The sequence below is a fragment of the Carassius gibelio genome, chromosome A12 (assembly GCF_023724105.1).
Source record: "Carassius gibelio isolate Cgi1373 ecotype wild population from Czech Republic chromosome A12, carGib1.2-hapl.c, whole genome shotgun sequence".
Taxonomy (NCBI): domain Eukaryota; kingdom Metazoa; phylum Chordata; class Actinopteri; order Cypriniformes; family Cyprinidae; genus Carassius; species Carassius gibelio.
In genome coordinates, this window is record NC_068382.1 from 24,616,784 (window position 1) to 24,630,991 (window position 14,208).

Sequence of the window (14,208 nt, forward strand, 5' to 3'; positions counted from 1 at the left end):
GAATTTATTTAATACACGAGTTTCACAATTTGAGTTGAATTATTGAAATAAATGAACTTTTCCACACCATTATAATTTGAGACGCACCTGTACGCTGTAAACAGATGTGTAATGGAATTGTTTGTGTAGTATGTGAGGGTTCCATGACAAAACTTGTTTTTAAGATGAGTCTAAAGGAATTTACTGTCATTCACCCATTGATAAGAATAAGAGAGAAAGAGCAGTTCCTGTGTACTGTATATTAATGTTAACTCTCCTGTTCTGCACAAGAAGTGTTGTTGTTTTTTATTTAAAGGAAAAAGATATCTGTTTTGGTTTACCACAGAAACTTGATCCAATATAACTGAAACTTTTACACACATGGTGTGGAAATGATCTTTCAAACTTTGCCACCCTGTTTGACTGCTCTCTGCTACATCCTGGTTGTCAAAGCAGGAACAACAAGACCAACTAGAGAGAGTTGATGTACATTTTTAAGGGAATTGCATTTTTTTAACCATACTTTTTAACCTTATTTTCACTTAATGGTATCAAGGCACTCTCAGAAAAAAAGGTACAAAAGCTTAGTGGGTGGTACCTTTAAAAAAAACACCTTTATTAATAACCTTATTTTTTAGGGGTAACCTTATTTATCCCTAAAAAAACATGTAAGTACCTTAAAGCTGCATATATTAGTACCTAGAATGTTAATTTCAGTACCTAAAGGTTACAAATGGTACATTTATACCTTTTGAAAAGGTTCTGCCCCAGTGACAGCTTTCTTTCTGAGAGTATAAGCATTAGCTTTTTAATGGGTAACGTTTTAATGTTTGTGTGTAGGTCTTTTCTCTGACTTCTGTAAAGTTCATTAATTAGTTAATTTAGCTTCAGCATTCTACTACATGCTTAATCTATCTCCAATTTCAAATTCTTTATCTTATTTTGTTTCTAAATTAGATATTTGAATAGTGCAGTATTCCCTTACTCTTCATCTGTTTGTTCATACATCTGAACGTTGCACAGAGTCTCATGCCGGCTGGTTGGAATCTCACTGACTTTGTTTTGAGTTCTTTAACGTTCCGCCTGAAACAAAAATACTGTGACGCCAAACCCCCTCATGAAAGAAGAAACCTGTAGTGTTCACTTCTGTGACGATGAGTACTTATCAGGATCAACTATATGCTGGTTTCTCAAAAGTATGTTAAATATTTAATGTTTGCAGCACACTCAAAAAAATATTTATGTCCAATTCTTAAGATTTATGTATTACATATTTTTGACCTAAATAAACTAATAAACTTTGTGATGCAAATTTGCCAACCTTGTAAATGAAACAAGTCATATTTATGTATTTATGATTTATGTAATCGTACCAATATATCCAATTTGTTTTAAATGCATAAGAAAAATGTTTATAATTAGGTAATAAACCTAATGTATTTAAAATGCATAACTTTTACATAATTTTTATCCATAAACCCAAAGTATTTCATATATTTAATCCTACCCCACTCAATCCCACTGTACTACCGCAAAATCTAACTAGAATTAAAAGTTAGTGAACTAACTTTGATGTTGGCTTGGCCATCTTGGCAATTGGGCAAAAGAGCCACAATACTTGTGTGCCCAACATTCTTGAGTTGCCCCGCTGCAAAAAAAATAAATAAAAAATAATACCATAAAAAAATACACCTGCAACAGTCTTTTTCCATGGTCCCTTGCTGTTTTCTTTTTAATAAAAAGCCTAGGCTATGATAACGGCTACGACAGGGTTGTCTAGCTGAATGCGAAATAAGTCATGCAAAAACCATAATCTCCTAAATACCATTCAATTTAATCTTATTTTAATAGTACTGACAACATATTTTGAGTTATCACACATTACTGAAAAATTAAAGAAGGGACACTATATATAGTATACTTCGCGAGTCAAGAGCTAAACAAAAAGTCCTGTTTCATTACAAAATACTGTAACTTTTATAAACTTTATACTATCACCACAAAATTTTAATTAATATTTATTATAAAATAAATATTTCATAAATGACATTGACCTCTTCAAACTGATTTTGAACATGTACTTCACATGTATTTCACGTGTATTTCACGTGTATTTAACACGAGAAATACACGTTAAATACCCGCTGATTTTTCACGTGTAAACAACACGTATTTAACGCGTTAAATAATATTGGATATAATATGGGAGTAATATAGTATTTTAAGAAGCTCTTAAAAAAATATATAAATGACTTTACCATGTTGTGCAGCGCAGATAAATAAATAATATTAAATGCGTGTTGTCTACGCATGAAATACATGTATTTAACGTGTTGTTGACGCGTTAAAATTCACGTGTATTTGACCCTCTTGGCCCTCCATACACATTAGATATAATGAAGGGAGACGTGAAAAAAGGACATTGCGTTGTTTTGATATGGATTACTTTATCACAGAATATTTGTTCGGCAGCACTTGTTTGGTTTAAAAGTAGACATGTCAAGCTTTCTATAGATATATCTCTCATGTCTCTTCGTTGAGTATTCATGGAGTTACAGTTCATTTTAATGACGTGTTTGTAAATGAAGATCAGCGCAGACCAAGGCTGCAGACAGCGCACCTTGTTTGTTATCTTTATTTTATAAGTGCCCAAAGTTTTGTTGTTATTATGTTTGTATCCAAAAAAAAAGTAGACCCTTTACAGGTTCGATTGATGTATTGATCTTATCTGTACGATTAAAACTGAGAGTGTAATTTAAATAATGTTCGGGGTTATCAGGAGAAAATGACTCAAAACGGGTATGCATTAATCGACTCCAGAGTTAAAAGGCTGTCCGACTTTTTTTCCTTCCAGTATTCATAAGCTGTGTCACGCTGTCAATTTTTTTTTTTCATTTTGCACACATAAACAGCTCAAAAACACCTGAATTCTGCTCTTGTTGTGTTCTAATGCGTGGATAAGTGCATTCGCTGTGAAATCATTTTTGGAAGTGCTTAAAAAATGCTGATGAAGTGCTCATTTCTCTCTCGTCTTTCTCGCTGTTCTTTGGCCAGAGACATAATTTATTAATGAGATCTGACCCGGTAATAATAACATATGTTGGTTTAGCTTGTCAGTGTGAATGAAATGTGTAGCCTATTTATTTGTCCAATTTCGCCCCGAAACGCGGCTGTCATGTGGACTTCAAGTGTTCAGAGAAATACATTGCGAGCTCGCGGACATTTGGCTGCCGCGAATATATCATGTTATTACTTTAAACAGTTCAGAAACATCTGAATTTAGCTCTTGGTGTGTTCTAACGGGTAGATTGCGTGCAATCACCTTTTTAAAAGGTCTTAAATAAGAATGAATTCGCTCGTTGTGAGCTCCGTGGAGACAGCCTGAGCTGAGCAGCAGTGATTCTTCTCTCGTCTTTCTGACTGCTCTCTGCCCAGAAATAAATTATTAATGAGCCCTGACCCCTGTAATAATCAGATATGTTGGTTAAGCTTGTCAGTTTGAGGGAAATTATATTATTTATTTGGTATTTTTAACTGGTTTAAAAGTGAAACGAAACCCGACTCCTCCTCTAATCTCGGGTATTGCAACTAGGGGCGCATTTTTTCTCAGATAATGTAAGTCTATGGGTAATGTATTTTTACATTTAAAAATTAATTTAAAAAACTTTAAGTCTGATCACTGAAAAGATATAGCAACCAGCACCGCTATATCCCAAATTGCCACAATCAACTATACTGCCGAAATAAATGAAAAAAAAAAATTGTTTTACAAAAAAGTAACTGTTAAGAAAATTATAACAGAGAGCAGAAATAAGATCAATGTCTTCAAGAACTGCAAATCTGAGATAGAGCGATGAGGTAACAGTACTGCTTATATTTCACTAATATCTAAAAAAAAAAAATCTGTGGCATGCAATAATTTAGAACAATAGGACAATGATTAGAAAAAATGCCATATGCCTCAGGGGTTGAGAGTCTGCACCACCACACTTTTCATGCATATTTAACGACATGTTAGGAGTACATGAGTATGAAAGGAACGTTCTGCATTTTAAACATTTAACACTTAAATTGACAAGTACAAAAATATGACATCTCAATGTCATTAATTAAGGCCCTGTTTCCACAAAAGTGTTTTTAGCCAGCTTAAAAAGCCAGGCGCTCTGCTGAAAACACCCACCCGTGAGCGCTTGAGAGCGTTTTTTGTGGCGCAGCGTTTTTTTTAGTTGATACGCTTTAGTTGCTATGATACGGAACATCCGCTAAACTGTTAATTGTATCTGATTTGGTAGATATTTTGTTTCTGACTAAAATGCTCTGGATGCTCAGTAATCAGCAATATTAATTTGTCCTCCATTTTTCTTGTTGTTGCACTTGTTGTAACGTCATTGTAACAAAATGACTGTTGTGACAGTTGTTCGCTGTGGAATTTGCCCCGCCCCTCCTGCACTCTGATTGGTTAGCTGACTAGAAAGTGACAGTGATGAGCACAGAATTTTATCCCAAGTTAAACATTCTTCAACTCTCGGTGTGAGAAAAAAACGCCCGAACGCTAAGTGCAAAAAAAACGCAGCACTCCCATTGAGAACAACTGAAAAAAAATATGCTAGCCGCGGGGAAAAACTTTTTGGTGGACACACGGCCTAAGAGTTCTTTGGTTACAGCTTGGTTGTAAGCGGGATATTCTTCAAACGTGCACTTGAGTTTCGTTGTGTAGCTTCAGTTAAGCACATAAATCAGTCCAAAAAGCATTAAACACCCAAGAGTGACACTGCAGAACTTCCACACCAACAAAAAAGTCACTATTTGGATTTAAATAGGCAAATACTGAAGAGTCTAGAATTGAATGATTATTGCAGAGATTTTTAAACTGATGCAGCGTGTAGCTTTTAATTTTTTAAACAACCATGTGTCCATGTCGGAGGACGTACCAATGTACACATTCCAGCATGGCAACAACAAAATTCATCAGGCTCAATTTGATCACCAGTCCTGAGATTAACTCTACCGAATGTCTTGAGGATGTGCTGGAGTCCAGTTTACAGAGTGGCTAGACTCTCCCATTGTCAATACAAGATCCAGGCCAAAAAAAAAAAACTCTTAATGGAAATAAATGTTGTGATGTTGCATAATGTTGTTTAAACAATGTCAACTCCAGCACATCCTGAACACTTTCAATAGGGATTAGGTCAGGACTCTGTGGAGCACAATCTTTCACAGTTTGAGCCTGATGAATCTTGACATTGTTATCCTGGAATATAGACATGGATAGGACTTCCAACCTGGTTGTTGAAATACAAGGCTACACACTGCATCAGTTAGGGTTTAAAGAATTGACATCAAACACACAACAGAAACATATTAATCACTTCAAGTAATGAGTCAATCCTTAAATATCAGGTATTTTTTCCTCATTTAAATACAGACACCAACCTTTTTTTGGCCTGTCAGTATAAAAAAAGTATTAAATGTATAGTCAGATATTCTAAACTATACTACCTTAAGGAGAAAAGAATTCTGCTGGAACTGGACAGCCAATATTAAAACATGAGCAGTGGTATGACCATGTGGTTCCTGGAGGGTCAAGTGGCTTGAGATCACTTGCACTGGATTTAAAAAAAGAAAAAAGAAGAAGAAGAGGAAGAAAAGGGGCATTAAACACTGAATAAATTTTACAAGGAAACACCATTTCAGAATTTTACTTCAAAATGTCATTTATGAATCAATCTTTCTTTTTAATTATTTGTAGTGGAGAGCAGTGGCCGAAAAGTACCATTTTTTAGAAAAACATAATTTTAAAAGATAATGTTGTAAATAGAGATACATTTCTGCTGTGGTCAGTAACTCAGAAGTGTGGTCTATCAGGTGGTATTTTGTAGAAATGTTGAAAGACTTTAGTATAATTTTACTTTGAACATAATTTGCACATTGTTACTTTTGACCCCATAATTGTTTTGAATTCAATGTTCTTAAAGGGGGGGGTGAAATGCTGTTTCATGCATACTGAGTTTTTTACACTGTTAAAGAGTTGGATTCCCATGCTAAACATGGACAAAGTTAAAAAAATTAAGTTGTACGTTTGAAGGAGCATTTTTGTTCCAAAAATACTCCTTCCGGTTTGTCACAAGTTTCGGAAAGTTTTTTTCGAGTATGGCTCTGTGTGACGTTAGATGGAGCGGAATTTCCTTATATGGGTCCTAAGGGCACTTCTGCCGGAAGAGCGCGCGCTCCCGTATAGCAGAGCACTGAGAGCACAGACATTCACTGATCAGAGCGATAGAGCGAAATGTCACAAAAGTGTGTTTTTGGTTGCCAGGGCAAGACAACCCTGCACAGATTACCAAAAAAAAAAAAAAAAAACAGCATTAAGGGAGCAGTGGATGGAGTTTATTTTTACAGAGCATCAACGGAGTTGTGCAAGTGTTTGTGTTTGTTCCCTGCATTTCTAAAATGCTTGTTTTACAAACAAGGCCCAGTTTGACGACGGATTTGCACATCATTTATTTCTTAAGGATAATGCAGTCCCAACGAAAAAGGGCCATGATCGTGAGTTGGTGAGTAAAACTGCTTCAAATATCTCTGTTGTTAACATGGGCGGAGTTTGGGGGGGGCTAAGGGGGGCACTGCCCCCCTAGACCAGAGCCAATTAATGCCTGTCTTGTGCTTTGAAAAATAAAAATAAATACAGAATTCATATTTTTTTATTTAATTTGTTCTATCTTATAATTTTTGTGGATATAATGAGTAAGTTTAGAATTAATTATTTTTAATTACTATATTGGAAAAAGAAGCTTATTTTGGTGGACTTCAAAGTATCGCGGTAAGTTACGTGAGTGGACTCTCTTCTCGTTCTGTTCCCGCTTTAGTATACATGCTAAATAAACAAAATGGACATTCGTCGTTTTTTTTATAAACACACTAGTTAAAGTGTGGAGTTTTCTAACTCTGGCACTTCAACCATCAATAGGGCTTGGGCGCCGCGTTGCATTCTGGGATGTGGCGGTCCTGCTGGCAGCCTCTCGAATGTAAACATACAGCAATTTGAACGAGAAGAAGCAGAGTTGGGAGAAAGAGAAAAGATGGTAAAATCGTGAAAAGGTTGTGGGATTTAAAGGGATACACAAAATGTCAGGGACCGGTATGTGAACAAAATCGGCAACATTAACGGTTTGGATCCATATGAAATTCCCAACAAATAGTGGAGTACCGACGGAGACTTGTTGCCGCACATTTGCATTACAGATATCTTCGGCTACCTTGTTTGTTTTGTGAGCGCATACACTTCAGAACAGTTCCGAAGCTACAAGTCATTGGAGTCTAATGTGCAGTTGACAAATGGATATGTTCAGGAGTTGCAGATCATAAAACTGGCTAACAGTAACGTTATACGTTACAGTAATCTGGACAAAGGTAAGCTGCGCTACACCTTGCTGCTAGTTTGGTAAACGTTAGTGCTAACAACCATTTACACATGTAATTACTTTTAACAAAAGTGTAGTTAGAAGCTGTCAACCCTCCCATTTTAATCCGGGATTCTCACGTATTTGAGCTCTTTTCCCGCTGTCTTCCCGTTTTAGTATTTTCCTGTAAAATATCCCGTAAGCCCTTCGATCGGACCCGTCAATCTCTGTACTGTTGTCCTGTTGCTACCCCTTGCCCTTCCAGCGAAACATGTTTTCAAAGCATCGTTTGCTTACTTGAGAGCAACCTTAAGGCCAATTTATACTTCTGCGTGATGTTGGGCTTTTTAAGAAAGCGTGGTTGTTGTGAAAGCACGATTTCACGCCAATCTGTAACTAAAGTCACTTTAGACCTAGTTTCACAAATCGCTTAACGTTAGTTAATGCAGCAGTTTTGTAGTACGACTTTTTGCTGTCAACAGAGGGATAGCAACAAAAAGGTGAATGTTGAAATTTCCCATATTTTGGTTGAGTAACCCTTCTTGCACCCGCTTCTTGCACACGCTAGTTCTGATCATACGTATAGTAACTCGGCAACCCCCCTTTAAAATTTTAAGTTGACTGAACTTGTGAAACAGTTACCAAGTTTTCATACTAACTTCTAGTTACCTCTACTAAGAGATTTATCTGATCAAAAATGAGCTAATTTGCTGCATACTACACATTCATGAGCAAAGCGAGACAATATGAAAATTAACATAACTATCAATGTAAATATACCCATAAGACTTTATAATGTTAAGAGAAGGTTGACATATACTTACCACATATACTTTAATGAGTGTCTCCATGTCTTCATTGAGGGAGATACTTGAGCACCTCGGGATGTAAATGTAGTTGATTTTACTCTTCATTCTCAAAAATACAGAACAACAAGATCCCCAAAATACAAAATTAGTCATTGATTTTGACATAGTCTCTCCTGCGTGTCCTAGGTTTTCCCCGGGGCCTCTTCCCGGTGGGACGTGCCCGGAACACCTTCCCAGGAAGGCATTCAGGTGGCATCCGGAACGGATGCCCGAGCCACCTCAGCTGGCTTCTCTCGATGCGGAGGAGCAGCGGCTCTACTCTCAGCTCCTCCCGAGTGGCGGAGCTCCTCACCCTATCCCTAAGGGAGAACCCAGCCACCCAGTGGAGAAAGCTCATTTTGGCCGCCTGTATACAGAATCTTGTGCTTTCGGTCATGACCCACAGCTCATGACCATGGGTGAGAGTAGGAACACAGATTGGCTGGTAAATCAAGAGCTTCGCCTTGCAGCTCAACTCCTTCTTCAACACGACAGACAGGTACTTCGACTGTATAACTGCAGAAGCTGCACCTATCTGCCTGTCAATCTCCTGCTCCATCATTCCCTCACTCGTGAACAAGACTCCAAAATACTTGAACTCTTCCACTTGAGGCAGGAGCTCTCCACCAACCTGAAGGGGACATGCCACCCTTTTACGGCTGAGAACCATGGCCTCGGGCTTGGAGGTACTGATTCTCATCCCAGCCATTCCACACTCAGCTGCAAACTGTCCCAGTGCATGCTGAAGTTCTTGGCCCAATGAAGCCAACATGACAACATCATCTGCAAAAAACAGAGACTAAATCACGTGGTCCCCAAACCGGACACCCTCCGGCCTCTGGCTGCACCTAGAAATCCTGTCCATAAAAATAATGAAATAAATAATGGGCAGCCCTACAAGTCTGACTTACAGCCGGCAATGCGAACCAAGCTCCTGCTCCATTCATACAGGGACTGGACAGCCCTTAACAGAGGGCCCGTGCCCCATACTCCCGGAGCACCCCCCAGAGGAGGCTGTGAGGGACACAGTCGAATGCCTTCTCCAAATCCACAAAACACATGTGGACTGGTTGGGCAAACTCCCATTAACCCTCCAGCACCCTGGTGAGAGTATAAAGCTGGTCCATTATTCCATGACTGGGACGAAAACCACATTGTTCCTCCTGAATCTAAGGTTCGACTAATGGCCGAACTCTCTTCTCCAGTACCCTGGCATAGACTTTCCCAGGAAGGCTGAGGAGTGTGAATCCTCTGTAGTTGACACCCCGGTCTGCCATTCCAGAGGCACTGTCCCAGACTGCCACATGATGCTGCAGAGACATGTCAGCCAAGACAGCCCCACAACATCCAGGGACTTGAGGTACTCAGGGGGGATCTCATCCTCCCCTGGTGCCTTGCCACAAAGAAGCTTCTTAACTTCCTCTGTGACTTCAGCTTGGGTGATGGACAAGTCCATCTCTAAGCCCTCAGCCTCTGCTTCCTCCATGGAAAGCATGTCGGTGGGGTTGAGGAGATCCTCGAAGTATTCCTTCCACCATCCAATGATTATCCCAATTTGAGGTCAACAGTTGCCCACCTCCACTGTAAACAGTTTTGGCAGGGCACTGCTTCCCCTTCCTGAGGTACCATATGGTTTGCCAGAATCTCTTCGAGGCCAACCGATAGTCTTTCTCCATGGCCTCACCAAACTCCTCGCTGACCTGAATTTTTGCCTCCTCAACCACCCAAGCTGGAGCCTGCTTGGCCTACCAGTACCCATCAGCTGCCTCAGGAGTCTTGCAAGCCAGCCAGGCCTGGTCAGACTCCTTCTTCAGCTTGACAGCATCCCTTACTTCCAGTGTCGCCCACTGGGTTCGGGGATTGCCACCTCAACAGGCACCAGAGACCTTATGGCCACAGCTCTGAGTGGATTCAATGACTCCAGCCTCCGTCAGAATCTGGTCAAAGCTCTGCCGGAGGAGGGAATTGAAAATCTCTTTGATAGGGGGCTCAGCCAAATGTTCCCAATATACCCTCACAATACGTTTGGGTCCACCAGGTCTGTCCAGCTTCCTCCCCCATCATCGGATCCAACTGACCACCAGGTGGTGATCAGTTGATAGCTCCGCCCCTCTCTTTACCAGAGTGTCCAAGACATAGTGCCAGATGTCAGAGGAAACAACCACAAAGTGGTTGTCACAATGACCTCCTGCCTAGGGTGCCCTGGTGCCGCATACACTGCTAGACACCCTTAAGTTTGAACATGGTCTTCGTAATGGACAAAACTGTGACTTGCACAGAAGTCCAATAACAGAACACCACTCAGGTTCAGATCAGGGGGGCCATTCCTCCCAATCACACCCCTCTAGGTATCACTGTCGCTGCCCACATGAGCATTGCACCCCTCCGAAAGACCGCAGGAAGGCAGGGTACTCTACACTGCCATTTGGCCCGTAAGCACAAATGACAGTGAGAGACCTATCCCTGACCCGAAGCCACATGGAAGCGACCCTTTCGTGCACCGGGGTAAACTCCAACACATGGCGACTTAGCTGGGGAGCTATGAGCAACCCCACACAAGCCCGGCGCCTCTCACCATGGGCAACTCGAGAGATGTAGAGAATCCATTCTGTGTCAAGTGGGGTGGTTCCAGAACCCAAGCTGTGCATGGAGGTGAGCCCGACTATCTCAAGTCGATACCTCTCAACCTCCTGCACAAGCTCAGGCTCCTTCCCCGCCAGTGAGGCAACATTCCACGTCCCCAAGGCCAGTTTCCATGTCCAGAGATCAGGTCGTCGGGGCCCCTGCCTTCGACTGCTGCCCGATCCACATTGCGCCAGCCCCTTATGATTTCTCCCACAGGTGGTGAGGGGAGCCCACCTGCATGTTAGAGCCCCCGCCCCAGGCCTGGCTCCAGGGTGGGGCCCTGGCTGTGCCATGCCGGGTGACGTCACAGTCCTTGTTTTTACATTTTTCATAAAGGGCTATTGAACCACTATTAGTCTGACTCGTCACCTAGGACCTGTTTGCCTTGGAGACCCCACCGGGGGCATATAGCTCCGGACAACATAGCTCCCAGGATCTTTCAGTACTCAAACTCCTCCACCACGATAAGAGTGCTCCTTGAGCTGTAAAAATCTATCAGATAATGTAACAGATTTTTTTTTTTTTTTTTTTGCATAAATCTATTAATCAACCTCAGTCCAAAACTACCCAATGTTTAAACAAATCCAAGATTGTAGCTATTTAATTACCAAGTTCATTAATGATAAAAAAAAACACACAAAATGACTTATTTTCAATATTAAAAGTGATTGTGGACAGGATTATTTTTGTACTTTTTATCACAGTCTTGGGCATGTGAAAGATTAGTAACAACATTGGCTTTGATGCATTGTTAGTTTTTGAGCAGCATTAGATTTAAAATTTTTCTCCCTCATTTGTTGTTGGTGGCTTTTTTTGCCCCATTGACTTCCATTATAATGAAATTTTTTGATTGCAAAGTCATGACACCATATAATCAAGCATTCTTGATTGTTGGTGGTTTTCCCTGTTGGGAAGAGGCAGTTTTATTTTTTTTACAGTTGATCACAAGGTGGCACCATTAACCCTTTAGATAGGTCTGTGCAAAAAAAAAAAAAAGCGTATGGAGTATAATAGCAAATTATAGTGTGTGTGTGCAAGATAAAGCAGTAAGTGTTTGACATCTTGAAACTCTGAGTGATAACATAAGATGTGATTCTGTTTCTCTCAACACTTCAGATGATCTTTCATGTTTATTTGCTGTGGTAACCAGTGGTGGAAGGTAACGAATTACAACTACTCACATTACTTACAACTAGCATTCGCAAAGAGCATAATAAGACCCCTTTAACCGCTCCTGTCCAACCAAGGTATTGAAGTTAGAAATTCCTGTATCATGACACTAATTAACATACTTTGTCAATAAGATAAAAGTGGGTTTTGTTCAAAGTTGTTCTTATCCATGAACATATATCTTTGATATGAATATTTTTTGGTAGCTAAATATCGCCAGCTAAAAAGTAACTAGTATCTTGTACAGTATTCTTGAGAGTAGTACTTTTTACTTTTACTTAAGTACTGTTTTGACAGCAGTACTTTTACTTGTAATTGAGTATTTTTTCCATCAAAGTAACAGTACTTGTACTTAAGTACACATTTTCAGTACTCTTTCCACCACTGGTGGTAACTAGAAGTAAAGAGAAAGAGATGATCTTTCATGTTTATTTGCTGTGGTAACTAGAAGTAAAGAGAAAGGTGATCGGTTCATGTGATTTCTTCACTGCTGCTTGTACTGAGGCGCTAAAATCATCTTTCACCTTACATTTAACTGCAAAACTGTAATTACTGTTTAACTTTAGTGATACAATTGGCAGAATCTTAAATCTGACACTGTGTTTCATATCACAAGTAACACAACTTATCGTGATTTATTATGTTTCATTAAGTTTTGTTCATGCATCAAGTGAAAACAGCATCTAGGGGATTCTTAGGATTTACACAGAGATCACTTTAACAATGAGCAGCGATTAAAATCGAAAACCAGACCCTAATTAGTACCATTAGTGAGCTGGTGAAATAAATAAACAGTCCGTGTGTTGATATTCGTGTAATACGATATCAACCACACTAATAATACATGTACATACAATAAAAACAAACAATAATATACACTGATTACATATAAGATAAATCTTACCTTGCTAATAGATTATGAAAATGGTAAGGAGATTCAGAAGAACACTTCTTCTTGCGCTGCTTTTTCTTTTTTAATTTGCACGTTCATTACCAAAGCCACAGAGCTCACTGTGCAGTACCGCCACCTACTGACTGGAGTATGGTACATGATTCAATTTGTATGTAAACCAGTGATACGCGGGTCAATGTATTAATAACCCGCACCCGACCGACGTTTTCAACTAACCCGCCTGCAACTCGGACCGCAAAAAAATAAAATATTGTACCCGACCCGCTTCCTGCCCCACATTTTTTAAAAGCAGTAAATGTGCATCGTAGCGTCATTGGGCCATAGGAACGTAGGCAAAACTAACTAGGCCAAAAAAATAAATAAATTAACAACAAAACTTAATATATTATAATTTTTGTCAAGATTTATAAAAAATCATCAGTAAGCTCATAATTTGTACTAAAATAATCTAGTCTGGCTATGTCTATTTGTATGTTTCTGCAAGGTCAGCAGACATTGAGGCTCGGGTTTGTTCCGATCAGAGCTCGTGAGCGGAGAGCGCATTTCTGAATATCCTGATCCGCTAAATCATTCCGTGGGGTCTCGCTCAACCTAGAGCGGCCTGCTGGTTCGAAAAAATGCAAGGAGTCATTTAATTGTTTAGTAATAAACTGGTGTTTTCTGTGTTGCTGCAAAGATGAAATTGACAATGCAGACTCGCCATGAACGGCAGAGAGAAATGCACATTTCATATGGATTGGATCATCAAAGAGTAGCCCGTTTATTTTGGTTTGAATATTTTCGTTTAAAAGAAAACATTTTAAGCTTTCTGTAATATATAGCCTATATTTCTTAAATCTGTGAGGCACACGCTGAGTTTAGTTCACATGCAATGCAAATGATCCTGCCGGCGCCTTATTACATTGTCTGCTTTATATTTGCTTCTTATTTATTAAATATGGGCAACTGATTGATAAAACATTCATCAAAATTAAGATACAATTTATACAAAACGAAAATCTTTTAAAAGGAGTTTTCTATAAAACAAAACTTAATGAAGTCATCAAAATCATGTTTTACCAAAAACAGCGCTGTTGCTCCCCATGCAGTCTTGACGCCTCCATCTCTACGTGCATCTTCATGCCAGTTATTCGGACAATAAAGTGTAGGCCTATGTATTTCAAAAATGTGTCTAGTACTAGGACCCGACCGACCACGACCCGAATATCATTAAAAATATTTTTGAATGACTCGTAACCGAGGGCAACCGCAGGCACCCTGTCATTTTTTATCA

General features: G+C 39.5%; 1 protein-coding gene across 1 annotated transcript in view; it reads left to right on the forward strand.

Moving 5' to 3' along the window:
• Positions 1–14,208, forward strand: part of LOC128025534 (nidogen-1-like) — a 95,410-nt gene that overhangs the window by 36,098 nt on the left and 45,104 nt on the right. The window lies entirely within an intron of this gene.